The 27,685-nt window shown below is 42.0% G+C and overlaps 1 protein-coding gene across 2 annotated transcripts in view; it reads left to right on the top strand.

Moving 5' to 3' along the window:
* CCDC148 (coiled-coil domain containing 148) overlaps positions 1–27,685 on the top strand; it is a 151,580-nt gene that overhangs the window by 13,719 nt on the left and 110,176 nt on the right. The gene's annotated exons all lie outside the window — the stretch shown is intronic.

The raw sequence follows: 27,685 nt of genomic DNA, 5'->3' as shown, positions 1-27,685 counted from the left end.
TAGACTCAAAATGTGGGGCTGCAACAGATGAGATTTAAGCAGTGCTGCTGGAACTGGGAGTGCTGGAGGTACTCCTGCACCCTCTGACTTGAAGTAGTAATGACAAACACCAAATACATGGTTTCCATCATCAGCACCCCCACTATAAAAAAAAAAATTGGTCCAGCAACCCTGGATTTAAAAGCCAATATTAAAATAAAATATTGGACAAGCTCTTATTGGACCAACTTCCGTTGGTGTAATACAAGCTTTCGAGCTACACAGAGCTCTTGTTCAGGTCCTGGTTCACCTTGTCTCTCACAGCCTGGAACCAACACTGCTACAACAACACTGAAAACACAAGAGAACACTTGCATAGGATAGTGGTTTCCAGCTGGTAGATAAATGCCTTGGTTTTGTTTTACATTTATCAAAAATAAATATCCAGGCAAAGCCAAGATGTCGGTTTTTAATGCATCAAGCATTGGTTCTATGGTAGTCATTGTAATAGGACACTATTTCTGTTGTACTAAATGAGCGATGCAGATTTAATCGGATGGATGCTGGTGCAATAGAGTTATAGCTGTTCAATGTACTGGTATGGTAAAGCGGGTTTTCATGTGGGTTGGAGAACAAGCGAGATCTATTATCTGAGTAAATCTAAAGGTCTGTTTATCAACAACTTTAGTGTTGTGGGGTTTTTTGGTTGTTTTGTTTTTAAATCAAGCAGCTGTAAGTGTCTGATGTATAACTGAGGCTCTAGGCTGAAGGCACCTTACCACTTGAAGTGTGGCTGTTACTTCAAGATGTGCAGTTAAGGATGTTCTACTTGTAATTTATTTATCTTTCACATTTTACAGAGAAATATTTAGGGCGAGGAGTAAAGGCAAATTTCTTTTTTTAATTTAAAAAGTTATTGTTAAAATACTACTTTTTTAATATACTGAATCCTAAAATCTAGGGGTGAAATCCTGACCCTATTAAAGTCAATGGGAGTTTTGCCATTGACTTCTAAGGGTTCATCTACACTGCAATTAAAAAAACCCACTGCACTGAGTCTCAAAGCCTGGGCCAATTGACTTGGAATTGTGGGGCTAAGATTGTAGTGTAGGTGTTCAGGCTTGGGCAGGAGCCCTGGCTCTAAAACCCTGCGATGGCAGTGCGTCTCAAGAGCCTGGGCTCAAGCTTAAGCCTACACTGTAATTTTTAGCCCTGAACCTCACAAGCCCAAGTCAGCTGACGTGGACGAGCAGCAGTCTTTCATTGTAGTGTAGATATACATTAAAGGGCCAGGATTTCACCCAAAATGTGTATGAGGAACTTACAGGAAATGTCTGCACTGAAACCAGCAGCTTTTGTTAGAGCAGTACTTTCTCTCTGCTGAGCCTTTGAGACTGACAGGCATACTGTCTGCTGCTGGCTAACTTCTAAATGGATGCATTTGGTCAGCAGAAATTGGCTGTATAGGGGGTTTGTTTTTTTAGAAAAACAAAGCACCAGCTGAATCGTGAGATTCAAAGTAGCTTGGCAGACATAGGTGACTTCAGTTCCTGCTTTTTCATGTCCCCTTTCAGCTCTTTTTAAACCAATAGTCTTGTTTGTTTTTTTTGCCTTATTTGTTAATTCTCAGTGTATGATGTTGACTTTAGATTCATTTATTTCAGATGTGATATTTCAAAAATTTCAGATGTGACATTACAATATGCTGATATGAAGGATATGAGCTCATTTTTGTTTGTATTGTGTACAAAGTATCCCATAAATCCAACCAGCTTCATATTTAAATGTTACTGATCTTGATCTTTAGATTAAATTTCATTTAACAAAGACTTAATGAGATCAGAGACAAAGGACAGCTTCTGTTTTGGGAGATGTGATTTCTGATATCTGACTTTATTTCTACCAATACTTCATCCTTTTTTGTTTAAAGACTGCACATTTGCATGATATTGAGAGGGGAATTTTCCATAGATGTTTTACTACTAGAGCATAAAACTATCTATTTGTAATAGTGTGTTCCTCTCTGTGAAGAGGCGGATGTGTGTCTGAGACTGTTGGTAGCACTTGTGAAGAGAAATACTGTGAATGGATGTTCTCAGGTAGCTAGTTGAATTGACAGAAGGGAATGACTGTGATTAAGGATAATATGTATTTCGTTCTCTTTTTACTCCCAGCCTTGCATCAAGAAGTGGTTCTTCCCCATTTTTCCTCATTTATTCTGATTTCCCTTCTTAATCCATCGTTTGTTTTCTCAATATAATTATCAGAGAACCGCCACAATTATACATTCATATCCTCTTCTGAATCGCAACATGCAAATGGTAAGTAATTGACAGGTCCTTTAAACCTGAACAATCAGACCAAAAGTTCAGTAAACCAGATAAACATACTCAAAGCCCCTGAAAGAAATGGTACTGAAGAAAAAGAGGCTTCCTGAACATCAGGAATCTTTTTTTTTTATTTGAACACCACATGCATATAAGCAGTGTCTACATTCAAAAAATCATCAGCTAAGTTCCCACTGGTGCTCCATTGGGAACCTTAAGGGTAGACAAACCTCTAGTGGCATCTGGTATTTTTAGTTCTGTATGTTAAGCTATTTGCAATAGTGGTAGCACTGGTGGAGAGTAGACAAGTCTATAATATAGTATCTTCAGTGACACATGCCAGTGTGAATTACACAGCCTTCAACCACCCAGATAGTACAGATACACACTACAATGCCACTGCTTGATATGCTATTAATTTTTGTATTAAAAATTTTACTCTTTTTTGTATCAACGTTTTCATATTGCTATATAACAGGACATTTCTGGCTTTGTATTAAAAGGAAACTATCCATTTTACCTTTTTTAGTCAGTTTCTGAGATTACCTTTTTGAATAGTATGTCCTGAAAACTATTTAATATTCCTTTTCTTGAAAAAAGGAATTTTTTGATCTCCTGATGGATTTGAACCAAGATAGAAACTGACAAACTACAGGCTGATTCTGCAAATATTTGTTCCGTTGAATTAAATAGGTGAAATCCTTGTCCCATTAAAGTCAATGGCAAAACTCTCATGCATTCAATGACCCCCATGGGTTATGTAGACTTCAGCCACCCAAGAAGTGCTTATAACAATTTACCCAAATTAAGGGCCCAGTCTTGCTCCCATCAAAGTCATTCGTAAAACTTCTCAGTTGCAGCAGGATGAATCCTTCAGAGTATATCCATCCCAGTTCAGAAAATATTTAGATGTGCTTAAGTTCTGTTTACTTCAGTGGGATATAGATGTGTATTAAGCATGTGCTTTAATTGCTTTGTTGAATAGGGGACATAATCCTGCACTCTTTTCAGACAGGCCATTTAGTCATTGGGAGCTTATCTAAAGAAGGAATTTTGGGTCAGGCCTGGACTTTGTATACAATGAAACCTTTTCCACATGAAGACTCGGAATAGTATCGTAATTAAACAAATACCTGTAGTAAGTAATCTGAATGAAAAGTCATATATGAAGTAGTAATAAAACATTAAAATTATCAACATGAACAGGAATTCAGGATTAGTAATTTTTACTGTTAACTAAAAAGTTCAGTTACGGCTGACTGTAGATGTGGCTGACTTGGCAGTACTTCAAAACATATAATTTTCTGTGTATGGAAGACTTCTGTTCAGTGTCTATTTCCTTTATTCACCCTGTGTAATTTTTCTTTCTAAGATGCATCAAGGCTTCCAGCTTTGAGGCTTTATTGAAGTTTCAACAAATCCTTGAAACTGAGTCTGAATTTGCAGTCATAGGGACTCTCATAGTGGAGGAAAGTTTCAGATGTATCAAATTTAAAACAGAAATCCATTTTAATTTTCATTTCTTTAATCATTTGTCTTGCTACATTTTCTAGTTATTGAAGACAAAACAGAGGCTTAAACAAGGGCTTGCTCTTTCTCAACCCCATCATATTTTCTTTAGAGAAATCACAAATTCAACATTATGACATTAGAATAATTTTCATTGAAAGAGATTGAGATCAAACAAGCTTATAACCTCATTATAGGATAGAGGAACAGCTAGGCTGGGAGGGAATAAGCTCTTACCTAATCATATCTGAAACAATAGCAACAAAAATACTGAAAACAGGCCAGTTAAATTGCTTTTATATAAATTCTTCTCCCTCAAGTTTGCTCTGATATTCCTTTCTCAAAGGAATGAAGGCTACTGAAACCTTATTAAAACACTGACAGTGTGTTAGAAGTATGAGATAATGGCATTAAAAAAATAAATCTGAGGATGGAGACCATCTTGAGTTAAGACGGTCTTATTAGTGGCCTCGTTAGGCTTTCCAAACAAAGAAGCGCCACCACAATGATGTTTCCAATGAAAGCCATCACCTTCCACATGGATAGGGCGCAGAAGATGGAGTCCAGCCAGCCCATCACCGAGAGCGCCATGTCCAAGTTCTGGAGCCCTGCTGAGGCCATGATTGAGTGGGAAGGCACCTGTCTCTCCGCAGTAACTCTCTCTCCAAGGTCCAGCTCCCACCCCTAAGCCCCAGTACACTGGCTCCGCAAAGGCATGGTTCCTGTCATTAGAAGCTCAAGGTATAAAGTCAGGCAGACATTTAGAGGGAAGGGGTACAAATATATAGAATAAAACAGCCAAGGTGGTGTTGGCCTCAACTGGGTAAGGTTGTATATAAGGTTATATGACAGTTGTGTGGTTTTTGGGAATAATTTTATAATAAAACAATTATTCCTCAAACTTTTCCTCCATCAGCTAATTTCCTGTAGATCTTGAATATGGAGAGTAGGCTTGCAGATGAGCTTAGGAAGACTATTGTATAAATAGTGGATAATAAGGTTGGACAGAAAATAAGAGGATGAAGCTGAGCTGCCCAGACTAGAGTAACAATTTCTCTTTATCTAGGCTTGGTGAGAGAGTAGGCAGCTTGGTCCTTGTGCTCTATATACAGTCAGAAAGGACACTTCGCATAGCAGTTAGGAGCAACTGGAAGAGAGAGGGAAGTGTCTTATAAGCCCCCAGAGAAACTTTTTTCCTCTGAACCAACCAATCACTTTCCCCCCTCAAACTAGGATGTTCTCCCTGAAGCAAGAGGTTGCCCCATTTATGCACTAATTTTGACATCTGAGATTGATAACTAGCTTATTGTTGATCTGTTGACTTGATACTGTCAGAGGACAAGACTATTTATTTGACTCTCAGAGGAAGTATGTTTATGGTTGTAGGAAAAAATAACTACATCCCCCAATGGTCCCTAATTACATACTATTTTCAAATGTTAACACTGAGCATTTAAGTAAAACTTTTTAATTTCCTGACTTGAGAGCTTTATTGTGCAATGGTGTTTGGTTTTTGGTACATTTTTAAAATTTTCACTGCACTTTTATCCATAGATTTCAAAGCACATCTTGATGGGAAAATAACCCTTTGGTTACTATTTTCAAAATGGGCGCTAATTTTGGACTCTTTGGTTCTGATTGCCCAACTTGAGACACTCTTGGGCTGATATTCAAATGTGGTGATCCTGAGGAGTTTTGGTAGCCCTTTACTTCAGCAGATTGGGGCCACCATGTCTCAAGTTGGGCAGTGGCCTCTTTATATTTAAAAAAAAAAATCTGACCTTCATTTCTGCTGGACCTCCATTTTCTCCTCTGTAAAATGGAAGAGTGATATCTGCCCTCCTTTATTAAATACTACTTATGAATTAAAAGTCCATTACCCAATGAGGCCTATGATCTCTTCCTTGGCTCCCCTTATGTTAGCAAACTTGGTGGATCTCTGTACAGAAACCAGCTCCATGCTTCCCTCTGACCTACTGAAAACCCCTATACTCCAATCCATGGGTATCCGGATACATGGATCTGCGTGGCCAGGAAGATAGAAAGGGTGAAGCAGGCTGGCAACTCTCCATAACATCCCCCTGAAACCTTCAGAAATTTCCCTATGGATAATGCTTACTTTGTCAGTAACAATTTTCTATGCTGTTGACCTCCAGACCTCAAGTTCTCTTCATTCTTCTTTCCACCATAATGAAAGTCATGTTGCCAGAGGAGTAGCAAGGGAGTAATGAAGAGCTGGGCATCAGGATCTCTACAGGACTGCACCATAATGCAGAGTGATATGTTGTGCATCTTAGGACACCCATATGTATGTTTGAGTCTTGCCCCTGCCTTTACAAGGATGAGTGGGATGATATGATTAAGTTGAAACTCCCTTATGTGCCTAACTAAACGTGTATAAATGTTCCTTTTGAAACATAAAAAAATAAAAGAAAAACTAATTTCATGTTACCTATGTCTCTGGAATTTTTTTCATAAAGATTTAGGACCAAACTTTCTAAATCTAGAGCCAGACCTCTGATTTTAATTAAATCAGTGCCAGGCTTTCCACACTCTTAGATCAAACTTTTTTTTAATGTTGTCAAGGTTCCTTCCCCACTCTGAACTCTAGGGTAAAGATGTGGGGACCTGCATGAAAAACCCCCTAAGCTTATTTTTACCAGCTTAGGTTAAAACTTCCCCAAGGTACTAACTATTACCTTTTTGTCCCTGGACTTTATTGCTGCCACCACCAAGCGTCTAACAAATATAACAGGGAAAGAGCCCACTTGGAAATGTCTTCCCCCCCCCCAAAAAATGCCCCCAAGCCCTACACCCCCTTTCCTGGGGAAGGCTTGATAAAAATCCTCACCAATTTGCATAGGTGAACACAGACCCAAACCCTTGGATCTTAAGAACAAGGAAAAAGCAATCAGGGTCTTAAAAGAAGAATTTTAATGAAAGAAAAAGTAAAAGAATCACCTCTGTAAAATCAGGATGGTAAATACCTTACAGGGTAATCCGATTCAAAACATAGAGAATCCCTCTAGGCAAAACCTTAAGTTACAAAAAGACACAAACAGGAATATACATTCCATTCAGCACAACTTATTTTATCAGCCATTTAAACAAAACAGAATCTAACGCATATCTAACTAGATTGCGTATTCACCCTTTATGTGAATTCTAACCTACATTCCTGCTCTGGTCCCGGCAAAAGACAACACAAACAGAGAGAACCCTTTGTTTTCTCCCCCCCCCTCCTAGCTTTGAAAGTATTTTGTCTCCTCATTGGTCATTTTGGTAAGGTGCCAGCGAGTTTGTCTTAGCTTCTTAACCCTTTACAGGTGAAAGGGTTTTTCCTCTGACCAGGAGGGATTTAAAGGTGTTTACCCTTCCCTTTATATTTATGACAAATGTCAATATGCTCAAATCTAGGTCAGATGGTACAATGCGAGGAAATATTAAGTTTGCAGCATTTTGAAAAAAACATAAGATTCAGATCACAATTTCTCTGAAAAAGAATGCAAGAAAGAAGTGGCCAGCATAGCTTCACAAGGGACTGCTTACAGAACTGAGGACAAAGTAAACCCACTGCTGAAAATGGAAGTGTGGAAGGAACCAAATATGGAGATTCAAGTAAAGCCTGACTAGCAAAAAATTTGGGTAGTGGTTAATTAAAAAACAAAACAAAGTAATGCTAGTCAAAAGCGAATAAGAAAAGGTATTTACAAACATGTTGGGGCAAAATAAAGAGAAATTAGGCCCATTAATAAATCAGGAGAGAGATTTAATCAACATTACTTTAAAAATGGCTGAGGTACTTAACTGTCTTCTGAATTTGATCAACTGAAATAATAATAATAAAAAAGCTAGTACAAAAGTTTCTGGCTGCAATAAGTTCTAAACATGTCTCAGTTAAATCTATAATACAAACGTAGTTAGGAATTGTGTGTACGCAGGGGGCTTCCTGAAAAACTTAAGCCAATAAAGCATAAGATTTTTCCAAATCATCCAAGTGACTTAAGCATCTGAGTCCCATTGAAAGTTGATGGGACTTATGCTCTTAAAGTACTGAGATGCATTGGAAAATCCCATCCAAAGAAATTACTATAATGCTTAAATATATTTTTCTTTTTTATATATTAAAAATCTATACTGTTCTACCACTAACTCAGCCTAGCAGAACAAGCAGCCTCAAAATTTAAAGATGAATAACTTTCAGCATATAACTGAAAACTCTGGGTCATACCATGCAGTTCTTATGCAATACTGAGGCCTTGTCTACACTATACAGTTTTGCTGACAAAACAGTGGAGGTGTACATTGTGCAATGCTTCTCCCGCCAATGTAACTCTTGCTACATCGACGCAACAAAACCACCTTGACGAGCAGCATAAAGCTTTTTGCGACTAAGTTAGAACAATGGAGTGTCAGTGTAGATGATGCACTTGCTTATGTCACCCTAAGTGGCCTTCAGGAGGTGTCCCACAGTGCCCATCATGACTGCTCTGGTCAGTGGTTTTGACTCTGCTGCCCTGAGCCAGGTACACAAGCATATGCTTCTCCCCTTTTACAGCTCCAGCAATTTTTGAAATTCTACTTCCTGTTCGCTTTGTATGGAGAGTTCACATAGCATTTTCTCAGCTGATCACGCCAGCTTTCTGCAGAAAATGCATCCCCTACCTAGTGTACACAACAGTTGTTACTTTATGGGGAGAGGAGGCTGTGCAGTCGGAGCTCCAATCTAGCTGCAGGCACTTTGACACTTACCAGCAGATTGCTCATGGCATGGAGGAGGGAACAAAAGGGACACACAGCAGCGCCATGCTAAGATCAAGGAGCTGAGGGAGGCATAGCGGAAGGCAAGGGAGGCCAACCATTGCTCTGGTGCAGCATGGAAAACATGCCTCTCCTACAAGGAGCTGCACACCATCCTCTGCAGCGGCCCCACCACCAAGAGCCCCATGGATACTTCAAGGAGACTGGAGGCAGCAGCCGGCAGAGTCCACCCCGAGGACAAAGTGGTGGTCAAGGAGGTCAAGTTGGAGGAGGATCTGGGACAGGTAGGCGACAGGGTGTCCAGGGCCACGATGAGCCAGGACCTCTCTTTGACTCTGGAGCGGTCTAGCCAGTCCCAGCAGTCTGGCTCTGGTGTGCTTGAAGCAGGAGAAAGGAGCTCTGGTAAGTACTCATTTTGCTTTGATACTGCACAGTTACACGAGGTAGAGGTGTCCTTTATTTTGTTACATGGTGCATGTAAAAGAGATGCAAACAGTACCTCGTGTTAGTTTCTATCTGCTTCTCATTCCCCAGTGCAGCTACGCAGTGGGGGCCCTGCAGAAAAGTTTAATGCACACCATGATCTCCTGGGAGTCCTCCCTAGAGATCTCTAGGAAACTTTGCTGAAGGTACTTTGCAATCCTCTGCCGACAGTTCCGTGGCAGGCCTGCTTTGTTTCTTCCCCCCACTGTAGGAAACTTTGCTGTGCCAATCAGCAGTTACTTCTGCAGGAACCAAGGCAGCACATACGTGAGCAGCAGAAGGACCTAGTCTGAAGCTGCATGTATGCAGGAGACGCATCCTTGGTTAGTGAGATACCAGCTTCGATCACCCCCTGCCTGAGGAAAACAGTGCCAGTATTCAGAATAGTGTCCCTACGTGTTCGTAGTGATCCCCTTATGAAACCACCCAGACCCTTTTCCCATCTTGCACCTCACACCCTTCTGCCTCAGACCTAACATCATTTTTAGTGCTCTCACTGTGCTGCATGCTTGCCAAGGGGAAGTGAGAAAGAAGTGTATGTAGCTTTTTATGATTCAAGACTGAGTGCACTCACTATACTGACTCTGTGAATTTTCTTTTGCCTCTGCAGATGTACCCTTAAAGGCCAGTCCCCACACACCAGTGGAGTGCCTCCATTAGCTAAGGAAGCAAATGAAGAGTAAGGAGGACCTGTTTTGAGAAGTGCTGCAATCATCTGGTCACGCAAATAGCGAGCACAGAACGTGGAAAGAGACAATAAACAAAAAACTAAAAATGGATAGCCAGGAGAGGAGACAACGGCAGGAGCAGATGATAAAGCTCAAGGAGGACCAAACAGAGATGCTCAGGTCCCTGATTTCTCTGCAGCCAGAACATATTGATGCTGGACTGCCCCTGCAGCCCATATAGAAGTGCATTCCATGACCTCCCCAAACTCCTCCCTCTCACATGTTCCTTTTATATTACTGGCACTTTGCAGTACCCCTTGCTCTCCACCCCTAAAAACATATTCCATAGTGACAGCTGAACTTACACAAATGAGGTGCTCTCAGCTTTGAGAGAGTGCCACTCAGTGTCATTGTCCCTTTGTAAGAAATGTAAATCTATATATTGTTTCATAAAAGTTTAGTCTTACAAATACAATGATTCTTTTATTTGTGTCCTACATACAGTGGTTGCAGCAGAAATTAATACACAATGGCAATTGGCACTTTTGCAGACTACAATTTATACTCAGGCAGCAATCATTACAAGAGTCATTCAAGGCAGCAAGTAAACCATGTCTGGCTGAATGCATTACAGAAAGACATAGGTTTCCGGTGTAAGGCTTCATGAGCCACTGGAGCAAGGGGTAGGCAAGGTCTCCCTGGATCACTATGGGCATTTCAACATACCCTATTGGTATCTTCTGGTTTGGAAAGAGTCCCTGCATACAGCTTTCTATACAGGCCCATGTTCTTGATGTGTGCACCATGCACTTTCCCTTACACCCTGCATTGATGACAGTGAAACAACCCCACTGATCCACCAGCACCTGCAAAACCATAAAGAGGTAGTCCTTTCTGTCAATTTACTCCATTGTAAGGTAGTCCGAGGCCAAAGTTGGGATGTGCCTTCCACCTATTGCCCTGCTGCATTGAGGGAATCCCAATGCAGCAAAGCCATCCACTATTTTTCCTGCACATTGCTCAGAGTCAGCCTTTCACAGCAGGAGGCAATTAATGGCCCTGCACGCTTGCATTAATGCAGCCTTCATGGTGGACTTCCCAACTTCAAACTGATTTGTGACTTACTGGTAGCAGTCTGTAGTTATCAGCTGCCATGTAGCAATTGCCACATGCTTTTTCCACCATGAGGGCAGCTCTCATTTTGGTGTTCTTGGGCTGCAGGGCAGGAGCAAGCTCCACACACTGTTCCAGGAAGGTGGCTTTGAGCATCCGAAAGTTCTGCAGCCACTGCTCCTCATCCCATATCTGCATCACAAGCCATTCCCACCACTCAGTACTTTGGGGGGGGGGGAGTGATCCAGGTAACTACAGGCCTATTAGTTTGACATCTGTAGTATGCACGGTCTTGGAAAAAAATTTGAAGGAGAAAGTAGTTAAGGACATTGAGGTCAATGGTAATTGGGACAAAATAAAATATGATTTTACAAAAGGTGGTTCATGTCAAACCAACCTGATCTCCTCCTTTGAGAAGGTAACAGATTTCCTTTAGACAAAGGAAATGCAGTGGATCTAATTTACCTTTATTTCAGGAAGGAATTTGATAGTTCCACATGGGGAATTATTAGCTAAATTGGAAAAGGTGGGGATCAATATGAAAATTGAAAGGTGGATAAGGAACTGGTTAAAGGGGAGACTACAACGGGTCAAACTGAAAGGTGAACTGTCAGGCTGGAAGGAGGTTACTAGTGGAGTTCCTCAGGGATCAGTTTTGGGACCAATCTTATTTAATCTTTTTCTTACTGACTTTGGCACAAAAAGCAGGAATGTGCTAGTAAAGTTTGCGGATGACATGAAGCTGGGAGGTATTTCCAATACAGAGAAGGACCGGGATATCCTACAGGAAGATCTGGATGACCTTGTAAACTGGAGTAATAGGATGAAATTTAATAGTGAAAAGTGCAAGGTCATGCATTTAGGGATTAATGACAAGAATTTTTGTTATAAACTGGGGACGCATCACTTGGAAGTAACAGAGGAGGAGAAGGACCTTGTAGTATTGGTTGATCACAGGATGACTGTTACAGCTGTGAAAAAGCTAATGCAGTCCTTGGATGCATCAGGCGAGGTAGTTCCAGTAGAGATAAGGAGGTGTTAGTACTGTTATACAAGGCACTGGTGAGACCTCATCTGGAATATTGTGTGCAGTTCTGGTCTCCCCGGTTTAAAAAAAGATTAATTCAAACTGGAACAGATACAGAGAAGGGCTACTAGGATGATTCGAGAAATGGAAAACCTGTCTTATGAAAGGAGACTCAAAGAGCTTGGCTTGTTTAGCCTAACCAAAAGAAGGCTATGGGGAGATATGATTGCTCTCTATAAATCTATCAGAGGGCTATATACCACGGAGGGAGAAGAATTATTTTAAGCTCAGTTCTAATGTGGACGCAAGAACAAAGGGATATAAACTGGCCATCAGGAAGCTTAGGCTTGAAATTAGACGAAGGTTTCCAACCATCAGAGGAGTGAAGTTCTGGAACAGCCTTCCAAGGGAAGCAGTGGGGGCAAAAGACATATCTGGCTTCAAGACTAAGCTTGATAAGTTTATGGAAGGGATGATATGATGGGATAGCCTAATTTTTGCAATTAATTGATCTTCAACTATTAGCAGTAGATATGCCCAGTGGCCCGTGATGGGATGTAAGATGGGGTGGGATCTGAGTTACTACAGAGAATTCTTTCCTGGGTGTCTGGCTGGTGAGTCTTGCCCACCATATTTGGGGTTGGGAAGGAATTTTCCTCCAGGGCAGATTGGCAGAGGCCCTGGGGGGTTTTCGCCTTCCTCTGCAGAGTGGGGCACAGGTCACTAGCTGGAGGATTCTCTGCACCTTGAAGTCTTTAAACCATAATTTGAGGATTTCAATAGCTCAGACATAGGTTAGAGGTTTGTTACAGGAGTGGGTGGGTGAGATTCTGTGGCTTGCATTGTGCAGAAGGTCAGACTAAATGATCATAATGGTCCCTTCTGACCTTAAAGTCTATGATTTTGTGATAGTCTGAAGCCCATGGAAAGATGGGATGGAGAAAACTGCCTCATGGGTTGGTGAGCCCAGCCTCATGATGCACTGCAATCCATTCCCAGAACTCCTAGCAGCAGAAGGTGGTGATTCTGCACAGTGGGATAGCTACCCACAGTGCGCTGCTCTGTCAGTGTAAGAGTACCAGCTGTGGACATGCTCCGCTGATAAGGAACATTGGGTGAATGTGCACAAACGATGTAATTACAGTGGTCTATGATCATCAATTTAACTGAGGTCGACTTAACTCTGTAGTGTAGACATGGCCTTATTCACACAAAGTACCCACTGAAATTAATGGGAGTTTTGCCTGGGTAGTTCTTGAGTAAGCAGGATTTGACCCACAGTTAATCTTTAGAATTGTTATCTCTAAAACTACTATTGATGGTAAATATTTTTGGTTTTCATAAAAGTGACATTTTGTGATTTAAAAACTGCATGAAGCCTTACGTCAAACTGTAAACCATCCCACTTTAATTGAAGACTGGTTCTGCAACCAACAAATATTGGCAGTTTTAAAGTATTATGTAAGAGTGCATAATTGAATGGAAATTACTTTTTATAAGATTACAGAATACCTATTCCTACACAGCATAATACAAATGCAAATTATACCTGTTAAAGAAAGGGTGGAATATTGCTGAAAACTGCTTTCAAGATATATTCTTTGCTGTGGTTGTTGTAACCGTATTGGTCCCAGGATATTAGAGAGAGAAGCTGTTAAGTGTTATGCAAGTTTACTTCAAAAGATGAGCCTGGAAACTTAAATTCATAACTCTGCTAGACACCAAACATCATGAATTTAATAGAGACACTGGATTTATAGATTACAACAATCTGTATCCCACTAATCCTCCTTTGTCCTACAACTGTAGAGGCGTTAACTGCCCACTTCACCTTGAATGATCTTTTGCAAGTTGCAATGTATTAACTCCTTTATCTTTAAAAAGAACTTGTGGCACCTAAGAGACTAATACATTTATTTGAGCATAAACTTTCGTGGGCTACAGCACACTTCATCAGATGCATAGAATGGAACATATAGTAAGAGGATATATATACATACAGAAAATATGAAAAGGTGGAAGTTGCCAGACCAACTCTAAGAGGCTAATTAATTAAGATGCGCTATTATCAGCAGGAGAAAAAAAAACTTTTGTAGTGATAATCAAGATGACCCATTTCAGACAGTTGACAAGAGGTGTGAGGATGCTTAACATGGAGAAATAGATTCAATTAGTGTAATGACCCAGCCACTCCCAGTTTCTATTCAAGCCTGAGTTAATGGTATCTAGTTTGCAAATCAATTCAAGTTCAGCAGTTTCTCATTGGAGTCTGTTTTTGAAGTTTTTCTGTTGCAAAATTGCCACCTTTAAGTCTGTTACTGAGTGGCCAGAGAGGTTGAAGTGTTCTCCGACTGGTTTTTGAATGTTATGTTTCCTGATGTCAGATTTGTGTCCATTTATTCTTTTGCGTAGAGACTGTCCGGTTTGGCCAATGTACATGGCAGAGGGGCATTGCTGGCACATGATGGCATATATATCACATTGGTAGATGTGCAGATGAACGAGCCCCTGATGGCGTGGCTAATGTAATTAGGTCCTATGATGGTGGCACTTGAATAGACATGTGGACAGAGTTGGCATCAGGCTTTGTTGCAAGGCTAGGTTCCTGGGTTAGTGTTTTTGGTGTGTGGTTTCTAGAGAGTATTTGCTTCAGGTTAGGGGGTGTCAAGGTTCCTCCCCCACTCAGAACTCTAGGGTACAGATGTGGGGACCTGCATGAAAAACCTCCTAAGCTTATCTTTACCAGCTTAGGTCAAAACTTCCCCAAGGTACAAAATATTCCACCCTTTGTCCTTGGATTGGCCGCTAACACCACCAAACTAATACTGGTTACTGGGGAAGAGCTGTTTGGACACGTCTTTCCCCCCAAAATACTTCCCAAAACCTTGCACCCCACTTCCTGGACAAGGTTTGGTAAAAAGCCTCACCAATTTGCCTAGGTGATTACAGACCTAGACCCTTGGATCTTAAGAACAATGAACAATCCTCCCAACACTTGCATCCCCCCTTTCCTGGGAAATGTTGGATAAAAAGCCTCACCAATTTGCATAGGTGACCACAGACCCAAACCCTTGGATCTGAGAACAATGAAAAAGCATTCAGTTTTCTTACAAGAAGACTTTTAATAAAAATAGAAGTAATTAGAAATAAGAAATCCCCCCTGTAAAATCAGGATGGTAGATACCTTACAGGGTAATTAGATTCAAAACATAGAGAACCCCTCTAGGCAAAACCTTAAGTTACAAAAAAGATACACAGACAGAAATAGTTATTCTATTCAGCACAGTTCTTTTCTCAGCCATTTAAAGAAATCATAATCAAACACGTACCTAACTAGATTACTTACTAAAAGTTCTAAGACTCCATTCCTGGTCTATCCCCGGCAATGACAGAATATAGACAGACACACAGACCCTTTGTTTCTCTCCCTCCTCCCAGCTTTTGAAAGTATCTTGTCTCCTCATTGGTCATTTTGGTCAGGTGCCAGCGAGGTTACCTTTAGCTTCTTAACCCTTTACAGGTGAGAGGAGCTTTCCCCTGGCCAGGAGGGATTTCAAAGGGGTTTACCCTTCCCTTTATATTTATGACAGGGGGCTGTCTGTAAGCGAGGACTGGTCTGTCTCCTAAGATCTGTGAGAGTGAGGGATCGTCTTTCAGGATAGGTTGCAGATCTTTGATGCGCTGGAGAGGTTTTAGTTGGGGACTGAAGGTGACGGCTAGTGGCGTTCTGTTATTCTCTTTGTTGGGCCTGTCCTGTAGTAGGTGGCTTCTGGGTACTCTTTTGGCTCTATCAATTTGTTTTTTCACTTCAGCAAGGTATTATAGTTTTAAGAATGCTTGATAGAGATCTTGTAGGTGTTTGTCTCTGTCTGAGGGATTGGAGCAAATGCGGTTGTATCTTAGAGCTTGGCTGTAGACAACGGATTGTGTGGTGTGTCCTGGATGGAAGCTGGAGGCATGTGGGTAAGTATAGCAGTCAGTAGGTTTCTGGTATTGGGTGGTGGTTATGGGATCATCGCTTATTAGCACAGTAGTGTCCAGGAAATGGACCGCTTGTGTGGATTGGTCCAAGCTGAGGTTGATGGTGGGATGGAAATTGTTGAAATCATGGTGGAATTCCTCAAGGGCTTCTTTCCCATGGGTCCAGATGATGAAGATGTCATCAATGTAGTGCAAGTAGAGTAGAGGCGTTCGGGGACAAGAGCTAAAGAAGCGTTGTTCTAAGTCAGCCATAAAAATGATGGCATACTGTGGAGCCATGCAGGTACCTATAGCAGTGTCTTTATCTTCGTCACAGATAGATACAAGGATGGAAATCTGAGTACCTTTCCCAGAACTGAAGAAGAGAGCTTGTCTCTTTCACCAACAGAAGTTGATCCAATAAAATATATTACTTCACTGTAGCCTGATCTATAAATTAAGTTTTAATTGAATTGATTACTTAAGAAGTCCCAGTTATCACTTTGAGGGTTAACAGGTTCTTGTCCCAAGATCAGGCCCACTATTCTTAAAATTACTATATAGTTGGGAACCCCTATGTGTACAGTTGCAACACTCACACTATATGAACTGTTCTATATTTACAATCATTCATTAATACATTTAGCAAAGTCACAAACACTCATTAAGGTAGATAGAGATAATATAAATTGTACATCTGACCATCCATATACTCACACCATTCCTTGCAGAGCAACCTGAAATGTTAGCCATTATCTTCTTCATCACCATCACCTTCACCTTCCTCATCATCATCAATCGTCATCATCCTGGCACCTCCCAAGGGGCTACATCTCTCTGTCTTCACACACAATTTGATAACTTTTATAATATGTTATGCTGATGCCTCTATGTCTAATGCATATCCAGTATGGGTTTCCCTCCTCTTCCTTACTTGTATTTCTTCACCCTACTAATGTTGGGGTGTCATTCTCTGACCTATATGTTGGTATATTAATGATCTCAGCTTCTTATGTATGTCAACTTGTTGCCATTGCACTCTTGTGGTCAGGTATCTGCAGATGTGAGCTCGTGTTCCTGTGGTTGGCTGATGTCATTATGGATAAAATTCCCCCTCACACTCTATTTCCAGTTCCCCATAACTTAGGGGTGACCACTAGGTCATTTATCTGTGCCAAAGTTAATAGGCCTCAAGTCTTATGCTAACTGCTCAAGCCAGTGTCTTACAGGATACAGGCCTGTAGGTTCCTTGCATTACTGCTGAATATAGTAAAGGCAAGCTAGCCCTCTGACACCCACCTTGTCAATGAGACATGTTGAAATAGAAAATTCAGTGGCTATCCTTCAGAATAAAAAACAATAAGAAATTACTTCAGTGTCTGTGAACTAAGACAGAGGTACAAGATAAAGTAAGCAATATTTCTGCCACTTATAATTTCCTTGAGTTATGTTTGTCAGAATGGAAATGGAAATGAAAAGGAAAGTAGATTTTTTTGCTTTCTGAAATTGCTGAATCACTGTTCCTCCACTGACTCAATTGTGCAGACTGTTCAGCACAGTGGGGATTTCCTTAATACTAGTGATTAAAAACCCTATGCTATCAAAGTACTTTCAGATAGCAGAATGCCCATACTAATACAAAATAGTTGCACTGTAATGTAACTGACCAATACATACATTTATATGCAGTGGTGTTGTGGCTGTGTTTGGTCTCAGGATTTAGAGACAAGGTGGGTGAGGTAATATCTTTATTGGACCAACTTCTGTTGATGAGAGAGGCAAGGTTTCAAGCTTACACAGAGCTCTACTTAGAAGAGCAGCACTAATTTCTCTTTGGCTGGGGGAGCAGTACAGAGCTCTGGGGGAATGCTATGGCATCAGAGCACCTTAAGAAGCCATGGTGAGATGTTTCAAGCTACAATTTTTAGCCTGTGGTTTTGCCTTCTGTGCATGCTAATGAACAGCTCCCTCATGCCAGATTCTCCCACACTGAAGTCAAAGGGAGTGTCCTCAGGTGCAGGAGTGGGGAGCATGAGTAGGAAACTATAAGGGTACATCTACACTGCAACGTAAGCCCAGGGTTAGTTGGACTTGAGACAGCTGACCCAAGTTAGGGAACCCTGGGCTTGAGCATCTTCATTGTATTTTAACCTGATGTTAAGATTTATCTAACCTGTGCTCAAACCTGAGGCTCTGGCTTCCACACTGCAGTGTGCAGACCCACGTCAAAGAAGCCATATCCTAGAGTCCCTAGCGCCCCTCCCCCCAAAATGTGGCTGCTTTAGCCCTAGAACTGGGTGCACTGTGGGAAAACTTTACTGCCTGCCCTGCATGTTACAGGAAATTTGAAACAGCTTGGCTTGCAAAGGGCATGATCGGTTCATTCTCCCTTGCAAATCCAGGAGGCTCTGTGATAGTGTGCTTGCCGATCGGTGATCAGAACAGATACTGGCGCCAGCTTCCTCCGGGGGTGTTCAACCCCCACTCCAGCCCTGCCCCCATCCACTCCGTTCCTCCAAGCCCCCACCCTGGCCAATGTGAACTGTGGAGCCAGCAGTTGGGCGGGAGGGGCAGGGAGTGGAGCGCACGGAGCCCCTGTGGCCATCCCTACACCTAAGGGCCAGAGGGACATGCTGGCAGCTTCCGGGGTGCCGCGTAGGGAGCCTGCCAGCCCAATGCCAACTGGACTTTTAACCGCCTGGTTAGGAGTGCTGACTGGAACCGACAGGGTCCCTTTTCAACCAGGCGTTCCAATCAAAAACTGGACACCTCGTAACCCTACCTGGGAAGCATCTTGTCTTTCAAATAGAGAATTCGGTCTGTTCTTCCTAGTGCATATGTGTTACGTAGAATACCATTACTATGCTAATATGTCACTTCAGCTGAATATTGTTTTTCATTTCCATAAAGCTAGTAACTAACTGTGATAACCAAAGATATTTCTGACTGAGAAATTAGTAGAAAGCCTGTTATAGACTGGCCAATCAGAGCAAAGCACATAGTAACACATTTGAGGGGTTTATTCTCTTGAAGCCTGCATGATTGATAGGAATTATAGGTACCTACACAGGGGAGAATATAATTGAATATGATACATTTATAAGCTAAACACTACCCCATATTTGGTACAAGTGCAAATCCTTTTTTTAAATTCTGACAGATAGGATTATTCTCCAAGTTCATGTCACACCTGTCTTTTGTTCTTAATTGTGATCCCTGGTTAATAACTTCCCCTTTTTCTTTTGGAGGACTAAGCAAAGGAAAAATGGGTTTGTTCTCCGTTCTGCTGCTTTATGAAGTTCTAAAAGATTTTCAAAAAAGATTTTCAATATCACTAAAAAATGAGTTGGGTTTAAAAATAAAAATTATAAAAAAAATATTGTCAGTATTTTTGTCTTCTGTTTTATAGGCCAATAGGATTCATGTCTTCATGCTTTCCTATACTACAGTGATGGCTGTAAACTTAATGAAAGCTTAATTCCCATGTAACCACACTACTTAAGGAACTGGGGGCTTTTAGGAAAAATAAATATCGTAAGATTTGTAATAAAATTATGAAAGTTGGCAACCTTAGATTTTGTCTTTTTAGACTATTCTTTTTCCTTCTGCTTGTTGTCTGTCTTAGGAATTCATGTCTTGTCTTGTCTATACTGCTGTCTGGGGGAGTAGGAAGGTGGGAGGAGAGAGAAGACTCTTGGTGATTGAAAATGCGGTAGGATATAGTATCAAAAATACGAGGTGAAGGCCCAAGAAGCAAAATTATTTTTATTCAGAAAGACCTTCCTCAACAATATATATGCTATTAAAGACATCTTACTTAAAACATCCAATGACTCCTCCAAGAAAACATGGAAGATAAGACTAGGCATTCTTGATATTACTAAAATTTAAAAACAGGCAGAAAATATATGTGGATTTTGAAAAATGCAGGGCTTCTTTATGCATCAAAAATAAAAAGACACAGACAAATCCAATTTTTGTCCCTTTGCAGGTCACCTTTAACTTCTCACCCATCATCGGCACTGATAAATGTTTGGAACAGTCTTATGCACTTTTGTCTAAATTTCATGTAGGAGAAAGGAATAGTAGTGGAAATCTCAGGAGAGGAATAGAGGGAGAGAGGATATGTATGACCAGCAATTGTCTGATCCAGTATGGCAAATTGAATGAAACTTGTGTACTGGATGTGGGGATTGGGTTGAGTGGGTGATGGAGAGGGAGTTGTTTAGGGGATAGGTAGTTTGGGAGAAGAATGGATTTCTTCTGGGTTAATGGAGGTATAGATATAAGTGGTTGGGCAGGTGACTTGTAGAGAAGAGTCCTGAGGGACTAATAATGGTGTTTAGTCTGTCCTGCTCAGACTACAATCAGCCAGCTATCATGTCTTGGCCTAGACCCTTTTGTTAGTTAAGCACTGCACTACCTTGTCAACCTTTTGAATAATCTCTCTCCTTTAGGATTGTTTTGTTTTGCCAGGAGCCTAGATGCTTGTCAGAGATCTCATTTTTCAGATGGGATTTAGTGTTCTGTGTTAAATTATGGGAGGAAGAAAATACATGGCTGATGAGCGGGCAACATGGCAGTGAGATACCCATAGGATTGATTCGTTATTCCTGGAGAGGGATCTGTGATGAGTTTGTCTCTGTAGTGTGGGAAAGGTTCGAGCAGAGAAATTTGGTGATTGGCTGGGAGTAGCTGGTTTGTATGGACTTTGCATCCTGCCCTGGAATTCTAATTTGGATATCCTGCTGCAATACCAGCATCCCTTTAATAACCACCGTAGGGCTCGTCTGGACATCTAAGATGTTCTGCTTTAACTACATCTGTATAAAAGTGCTTTTTCGAGTATAATTTATTACTCGAAAAGTAAAGGAAGGCAAATAAGCTGTATCAGTGTATTATATCTTTATACTGGAATAATTCTGTCCACACTGAGGATTGTACTGGTATAACTATAATCTTTAAATATTTTGGTTAGGAGTGTGATTTTTTTTTTTTACTAGTACAAAAATGGTGTGTAGATGAAGCCTTAGTGTGGCTAGAAGGTTGAACAAAGCTGCTGCATAATGGAGAGGTAGAGTGTTTACTCAGTGGGCATGGGCATGGATGACTGCTAGATTGCTGCATCTTAAAACCAAGATAATGTTCGTAAGTTGAGGGAAGCAATTAGAAGAGTTTGTGAAACTAAAATTGGCACCTTTGATTGAGAGACTGCCATTTGTAGAATAGGTGGACAACTTAGACTGGGCTCTGCCTGAATGCCCAGACAGCATCTGTGGGCAACAACCCACAGACCCACTGCATCTGGTAAAAAGGGACCTTTTGTCATGGATGCAGATTATGCCACAATTATCTATGCTTTTGTCATCTCAAGATTAGATTTCTGTAGTGGTTTCTACATAAGAGTACACCTTAAGACCACTCAAACTGAAGCTTGTACAGAATGCCATGGCTGCTTAAGCACATTTTAGGTCAGGAGTACACTAAACCAGTGTTCTCAGATGAGCACCGGCAGCAAATAGGCTTCTGTATAAAATTCAGTGTGTAGGTGTTAACCTACAAAACTAGATTTCAGATGATCTAGGGCTATTTGAGAGACTGTCTATCCCTGGCACAGTTTCAATCAACAGAAATATTCAAGCTGGAGTTCCCTCACTAGACAAAATAGAGCTGCTGATCTAGTATTCTCCATTAAGGTCTTCCCTTTCGTTTGTACTCCTCTTGGTCCTTCGGAGCCTAGATTTGCTATGCTTTTGGGCAAAATGCAGAGCTCATCTTTTTGCTCAGACTTCTGTGGGGGAGCTGGGATCTAGTTTGGAATGAGAGTTTATTTTATATTTAGCTGTCAAGTGGGATGAGTAATTTTGTTTACATTGTATTTTTAATTTGTCTGTTTACGCTCTTATGACACCCATCACTGTAGTTTGACTGACTAACATAATGTATTTGTCTTCAAAACAACCCTGTGAAATGGATGTATTACTTCTGGAACAGACATGTGATGGAAGCCTATTGACGCTTTTAGAAATATAAATAAATATTTTTCTGACTTCGAGTACTTCCATTCTTTTTGTTCAATGCAAGGGTCTATTTCATGATAACAGCAAAGAAGACTGAAGAACATAAATCAAGGAGTACTGAGGAAGGTCAGACTTGATCAACAGGCCTTAGCTGTTTTCTGTTTGATGTGACTATGTAACATCAAATGTACAAAACCTATTCAGCCTGAATCTACACTGTCTTTTAACTTGTGTCGTCATACCTATGCAAAATGGGTATAAAACTAACTCTCAGTCATATGGTTAGTAGTCTGTGTGCTATGCTACAGTCGTGATTCAAATTTGAATAGTATTGACTGTTTGTTTGCAGTGATAATGGAACTTATTTGCAGAATTTTAAACTTCTCGAACAAAGATGTGACTTCCCAATGGCCTTTGATGTTTTACTGTGCAGAGTATTGTCATTAAGGAACATAATAGCTATAACCATCAGATATATTTCAGTACATACTTTAAGAATGTACTGAACTAGGCATCTTGGTTCCCTCATTTATTCTGCTACAGAACATCATGTGCAGGATCTATCATAGTGTCCATAAATTCTTAACTGAGGTCAAAGTGAATTACAAATAGTTTATTCTAGTTTGTATTATATGTTAAATGTCAAGTTTCCTAATGGAACCTGTGACAAAGCTCTGTCCTTGTCTCAGTGGGTCCTGCGCTTCCTGGTGGATTTCGCTAGTCTCAGAGGCTCACTGTGACCCTCCACATAGCCCTTCTCTCTCTAGAGGCAAGGATCATAGCCTACTGAGCCATTTTCATCATAAGCCAGCAAGGGAGGTGAGGAGAAGCCACACTTCCTTGCACAGTCTCTGTTGTCTCCCAGTCTCAGTGATTAATCAGGGAGGGGAGGGGGGATCCCTGGCCCACCCTCTACTCCGGGCTCCAGCCCAGGGACCCTAATAGTAGCAGCTATGGTAGCTGACTTTTTGGAAATAGGACATGTGAAATTCCCTGGGCCACTTCCCCACAGCAGCCCCCACTCAATATCTCCTTCACCGTTACCTCAGGGCCTCCTTCCTTGCGCCTGATATGGTTTGTACTGCTTAGTTCCTCCAACAGCATGGCTTCCTCCCACAGCTCCTGACACACGTGCCCAACAGACTAACTGGGAGGCTTTTACTTAGTTTCAGCCAGCCCCTAATTGGCTTCAGGTATCCCAATCAACCTAGCTATCTTCCCTGCCTTCTGGAAAGATCTTAATTGGCCCCAGGTGTCTTAATTGACCTAGAGCAGCTGCCATTTACTTATCCTGGTACCAGGGATTTGTTTAGCCTGGGGCTAATATATCTGTCTCCCACTACTTTTCTATAGCCATCTGGCCTTGCCCTGTCACAAACCCTACAGACAACTATATACAAGAAACTCCATGTATCACCACACCTACCTTTAGAAATCCTGTAACCACCCCAAACACACCAAGAAATATGTTATCTCCAGCCAGGCACTCGGATACCACAGAATATGCTGTGAGGAAAATGTCTAGAATACACACCTTAACAGACTCAAAACCCCATTCACCAAACAAGGACTCTCCACCAAAGAAGTAGAACCAGCCACCCAAATACCCCGAGAGAACTTGCTTCAACACAGAAATAAAATCTCCTCTGACCACACATCCCTAGTTGTCATCTACCAATCCACACTGGAACCCATACAGGGCATCATCAAACAACTGCAACCCATAGTCAAGGGGGACTCCATCCTGTAAAATCTTTTCTGAACCCCCTTCAAACAACCTTCCAACCTCCTCTATCAGACTAGGAAACACTCATACAAAGTGGTATCAGACCCTGCCAGAACAGATGCAAAACCTGCAGACATATCTTCACTGCTACAATGATCAATGGTTCCCACAACACACATTTCAAGATCTCTGGGTCCTACACATGCCTATCACAACATTTGGTGTACCTCATCCAGTGCACTAAATACCCCAATAGCAACTGTGGGTGAAACCATGCAATCAATATACTCTCAAGTGAACTCACACAGGAAAATGATAAAAGACAAAAACCCCACTTCACCTGTGTGTGAACACTTTTCACAAAAGTGATCACTCTATATCTGATCTCACAGTACTCATCCTTTAAGGATACCTGCAGCACGCTTTCAAAAGATGAGCCTGGGAGGTTAAATTCATAACTTTGCTAGATACTAAAAATCATGGACTGAATAGAGACACTGGATTTCTGGCTCATTACAACAATCTGTAAACTACTAACCACCTCGCCTCAGCTGCTTTCCCCACTCTCTCCTCCCCCTTAGAATCATAGAATATCAGGGTTAGAAGGGACCTCAGGAGGTCATCTAGTCCAACCCCTTGCTCAAAGCAGGACCAATCCCCAACTGACCTTAAAAACGTCTAAGGAAGGAGATTGCACCACCTCCCTAGGTAACCCATTCCAGTGTTTCACCACCATCCTAGTGAAAAAGTTTTTCCTAATATCCAACCTAAACCTCCCCCACTGCAACTTGAGACCATTAACCCTTGTTCTGTCATCAACTACCACTGAGAACAGACTAGATCCATCCTCTTTGGAACCCCCTTTCAGGTAGCTGAAAGCAGCTTTCAAATCCCCCCTCATTCTTCTCTTCCGCAGACTAAACAATCCCAGTTCCCTCAGCCTCTCCTCATATGTCATGTGTTCCAGTCCACTAATCATTTTTGTTGCACTCCGCTGGACGTTTTCCAATTTTTCCACAACCTTCTTGTAGTGTGGGGCCCCAAACTGGACACAGTACTCCAGATGAGGCCTCACCAGTGTCAAATAGAGGGGAACGATCACGTCCCTCGATCTGCTGGCAATGCCCCTACTTATACATCCCAAAATGCCATTGGCCTTCTTGGCAACAAGGGCACACTGTTGACTCATATCCAGCTTCTCGTCCACTGTAACCCCTAGGTCCTTTTCTGCAGAACTGCTACCGAGCCATTCGGTCCCTAGTCTGTAGCGGTGCATGGGATTCTTCCGTCCTATGTGCAGGACTCTGCACTTGTCCTTGCTGAACCTCATCAGATTTCTTTTGGCCCAATCCTCCAATTTGTCTAGGTCCCTCTGTATCCTATCCTTACCCTCCAGCATATCTACCTCTCCTCCCAGTTTAGTGTCATCTGCAAACTTGCTGAGGGTGCAATCCACACCATCCTCCAGATCATTTATGAAGATATTGAACAAAACCGGCCCCAGGACCGATCCTTGGGGCACTCCACTTGATACCAGCTGCCAACTAGACATGGAGCCATTGATCACTACCTGTTGAGCCCGACGATCTAGCCAACTTTCTAACCACCTTATAGTCCATTCATCCAGCCCATACTTCTTTAACTTGCTGGCAAGAATACTGTGGGAGACTGTGTCAAAAGCTTTGCTAAAGTCAAGGAACAACACGTCCACTGCTTTCCCCTCATCCACAGAGCCAGTTATCTCGTCATAGAAGGCAATTACATTAGTCAGGCATGACTTGCTCTTGGTGAATCCATGCTGACTGTTGCTGATCACTTTCCTCTCCTCTAAGTGCTTCAGAATGGATTCCTTGAGGACCTGCTCCATGATTTTTCCAGGGACTGAGGTGAGGCTGACTGGCCTGTAGTTCCCAGGATCCTCCTTCCCTTTTTTAAAGATGGGCACTACATTAGCCTTTTTCCAGTCGTCCAGGACTTCCCCCAATCGCCATGAGTTTTCAAAGATAATGGCCAATGGCTCTGCAATCATATCCGCCAACTCCTTTAGCACTCTCGGATGCAGCGCATCCGGCCCCATGGACTTGTGCTCGTCCAGCTTTTCTAAATAGTCCCGAACCACTTCTTTCTCCACAGAGGGCTGGTCACCTCCTCCCCATGCTGTGCTGCCCAGTGCAGCAGTCTGGGAACTGACCTTGCTTGTGAAGACAGAGGCAAAAAAAGCATTGAGTACATTAGCTTTTTCCACATCCTCTGTCACTAGGTTGCCTCCCTCATTCAGTAAGGGGCCCACACTTTCCTTGACTTTCTTCTTGTTGCTAACATACCTGAAGAAACCCTTCTTGTTACTCTTAACATCTCTTGCTAGCTGCAACTCCACGTGTGATTTGGCCTTCCTGATTTCACTCCTGCATGCCCGAGCAATATTTTTATACTCTTCCCTGGTCATTTGTCCAATCTTCCACTTCTTGTAAGCTTCTTTTTTGTGTTCAAGATCAGCAAGGATTTCACTGTTAAGCCAAGCTGGTCACCTGCCATATTTTCTATTCTTTCTGTACATCGGGATGGTTTGTCCCTGTAACCTCAGTAAGGATTCTTTAAAATACAGCCAGCTCTCCTGGACTCCTTTCCCCCTCATGTTATTCTCCCAGGGGATCCTGCCCATCAGTTCCCTGAGGGAGTCAAAGTCTGCTTTTCTGAAGTCCAGGGTCCGTATTCTGCTGCTCTCCTTTCTTCCCTGTGTCAGGATCCTGAACTCGACCATCTCATGGTCACTGCCTCCCAGTTTCCCATCCTTCCTTTCCTCCCTGTGACTGGAGGGGTGTTAATGGGCCTCTTCACCTTGAATGTTCCCTTGAGGTGTGTTAACTACTATGCTAAACAATCTGTTCCACCTTGCGTTTAGTAGGGACACTCTGAGTTACTTTCTGAGACCTGAAGAAGAGCCCCGTGTAAGCTTGAAAGCTTGTCTCTCTCACTAACAAAGTTGGTCCAATAAAATACTACCTCATCCCCTAGTCTCCTTAATATCCTGGCACAACCGCACTGCATATAAGTTTCCTACAAAGCCTTCTACTCCTATTCTATTCTTGGGATGATTTTAATAATGCTAATAAGTTTTGAAAAGCATTATCTACATAATAGGTGACAATCCTGGAATCTTATCTTTGTGACACTCTGAAGTCTAGAATGTCTCTCAGTGTGAAGCAATGGAAAGAGCTACGAGCATGGTTGAGAGCTTTTTTTTGTTCAGAATATCAGCAAATTCAATCATCGCTGGGATTCACAGTCCATTAACATCAAGTTCTTAACTTATCAGGCATTTTGATTTTACAAAATATATCCAAGCAACAGCAAATCATGTATCTATGCCATGATTGGTTGAGTTATCTCTGACCTATTACTACTCCTACTCTACAGCTAACTTGCATGCAACAGTTTCATTGGTCGTATGAGGAAGGCTGAACAGCTGGCAGATTACTTGGCCCAAATGCTGCACCCAGCGGCGCTGACTTTATAATCTGCTGGGGGATGCTCAACCCCCCAGCTCTGCCTCAGGCCAGGCCCCCACTCCACCCCTTCCCACCCACCCTCCACTCCACCCCCACCCTGCCTCTTCCTGCCCCCTCCCCTGAGCATGCCCGGCCCTCGCTCCTTTCCTCCCCCCCCCCAGCACCTCTTGCACGCCGCAGAACAGCTGATTGTGGCAGGCAGGACAGGGAGTGGAGGGGAGCTGGCTGCCGGTGGGTACTCAGCGCCCACCATTTTTTCCCCATGGGTGCTCCAGCCTTGGAGCACTCATGGAGTCGGTGCCTATGGCTGCACCCATGCAACAGCACTGGCTTTCAGCTATTAGTACGTGTATAATGAGTGGATGACTTCATGTTTGACTGTATTTTTCTGAGTAACATAGATCTACCACAGAGTGGGTACTTTTTCTGTTTCTTCTAATGTCATCAATATAATATAAAAGGGATTTTGCTAGTGTTTCACAAAGCGATTCATGAAGTCTGTCCTAAAACAAAAGATGAACCCTTATAATTTATTATCTGGTTAGAAGGTAGTTTCAACCATATGACACTAGCTTTCCTGTCCCAGTGTACAAACAAAATAAG

Source organism: Natator depressus, chromosome 11, assembly GCF_965152275.1.
Source record: "Natator depressus isolate rNatDep1 chromosome 11, rNatDep2.hap1, whole genome shotgun sequence".
Lineage (NCBI taxonomy): Eukaryota > Metazoa > Chordata > Testudines > Cheloniidae > Natator > Natator depressus.
Note: the sequence above shows the minus strand (reverse complement) of the source record. Positions and strands in the feature narration are given on the sequence as shown.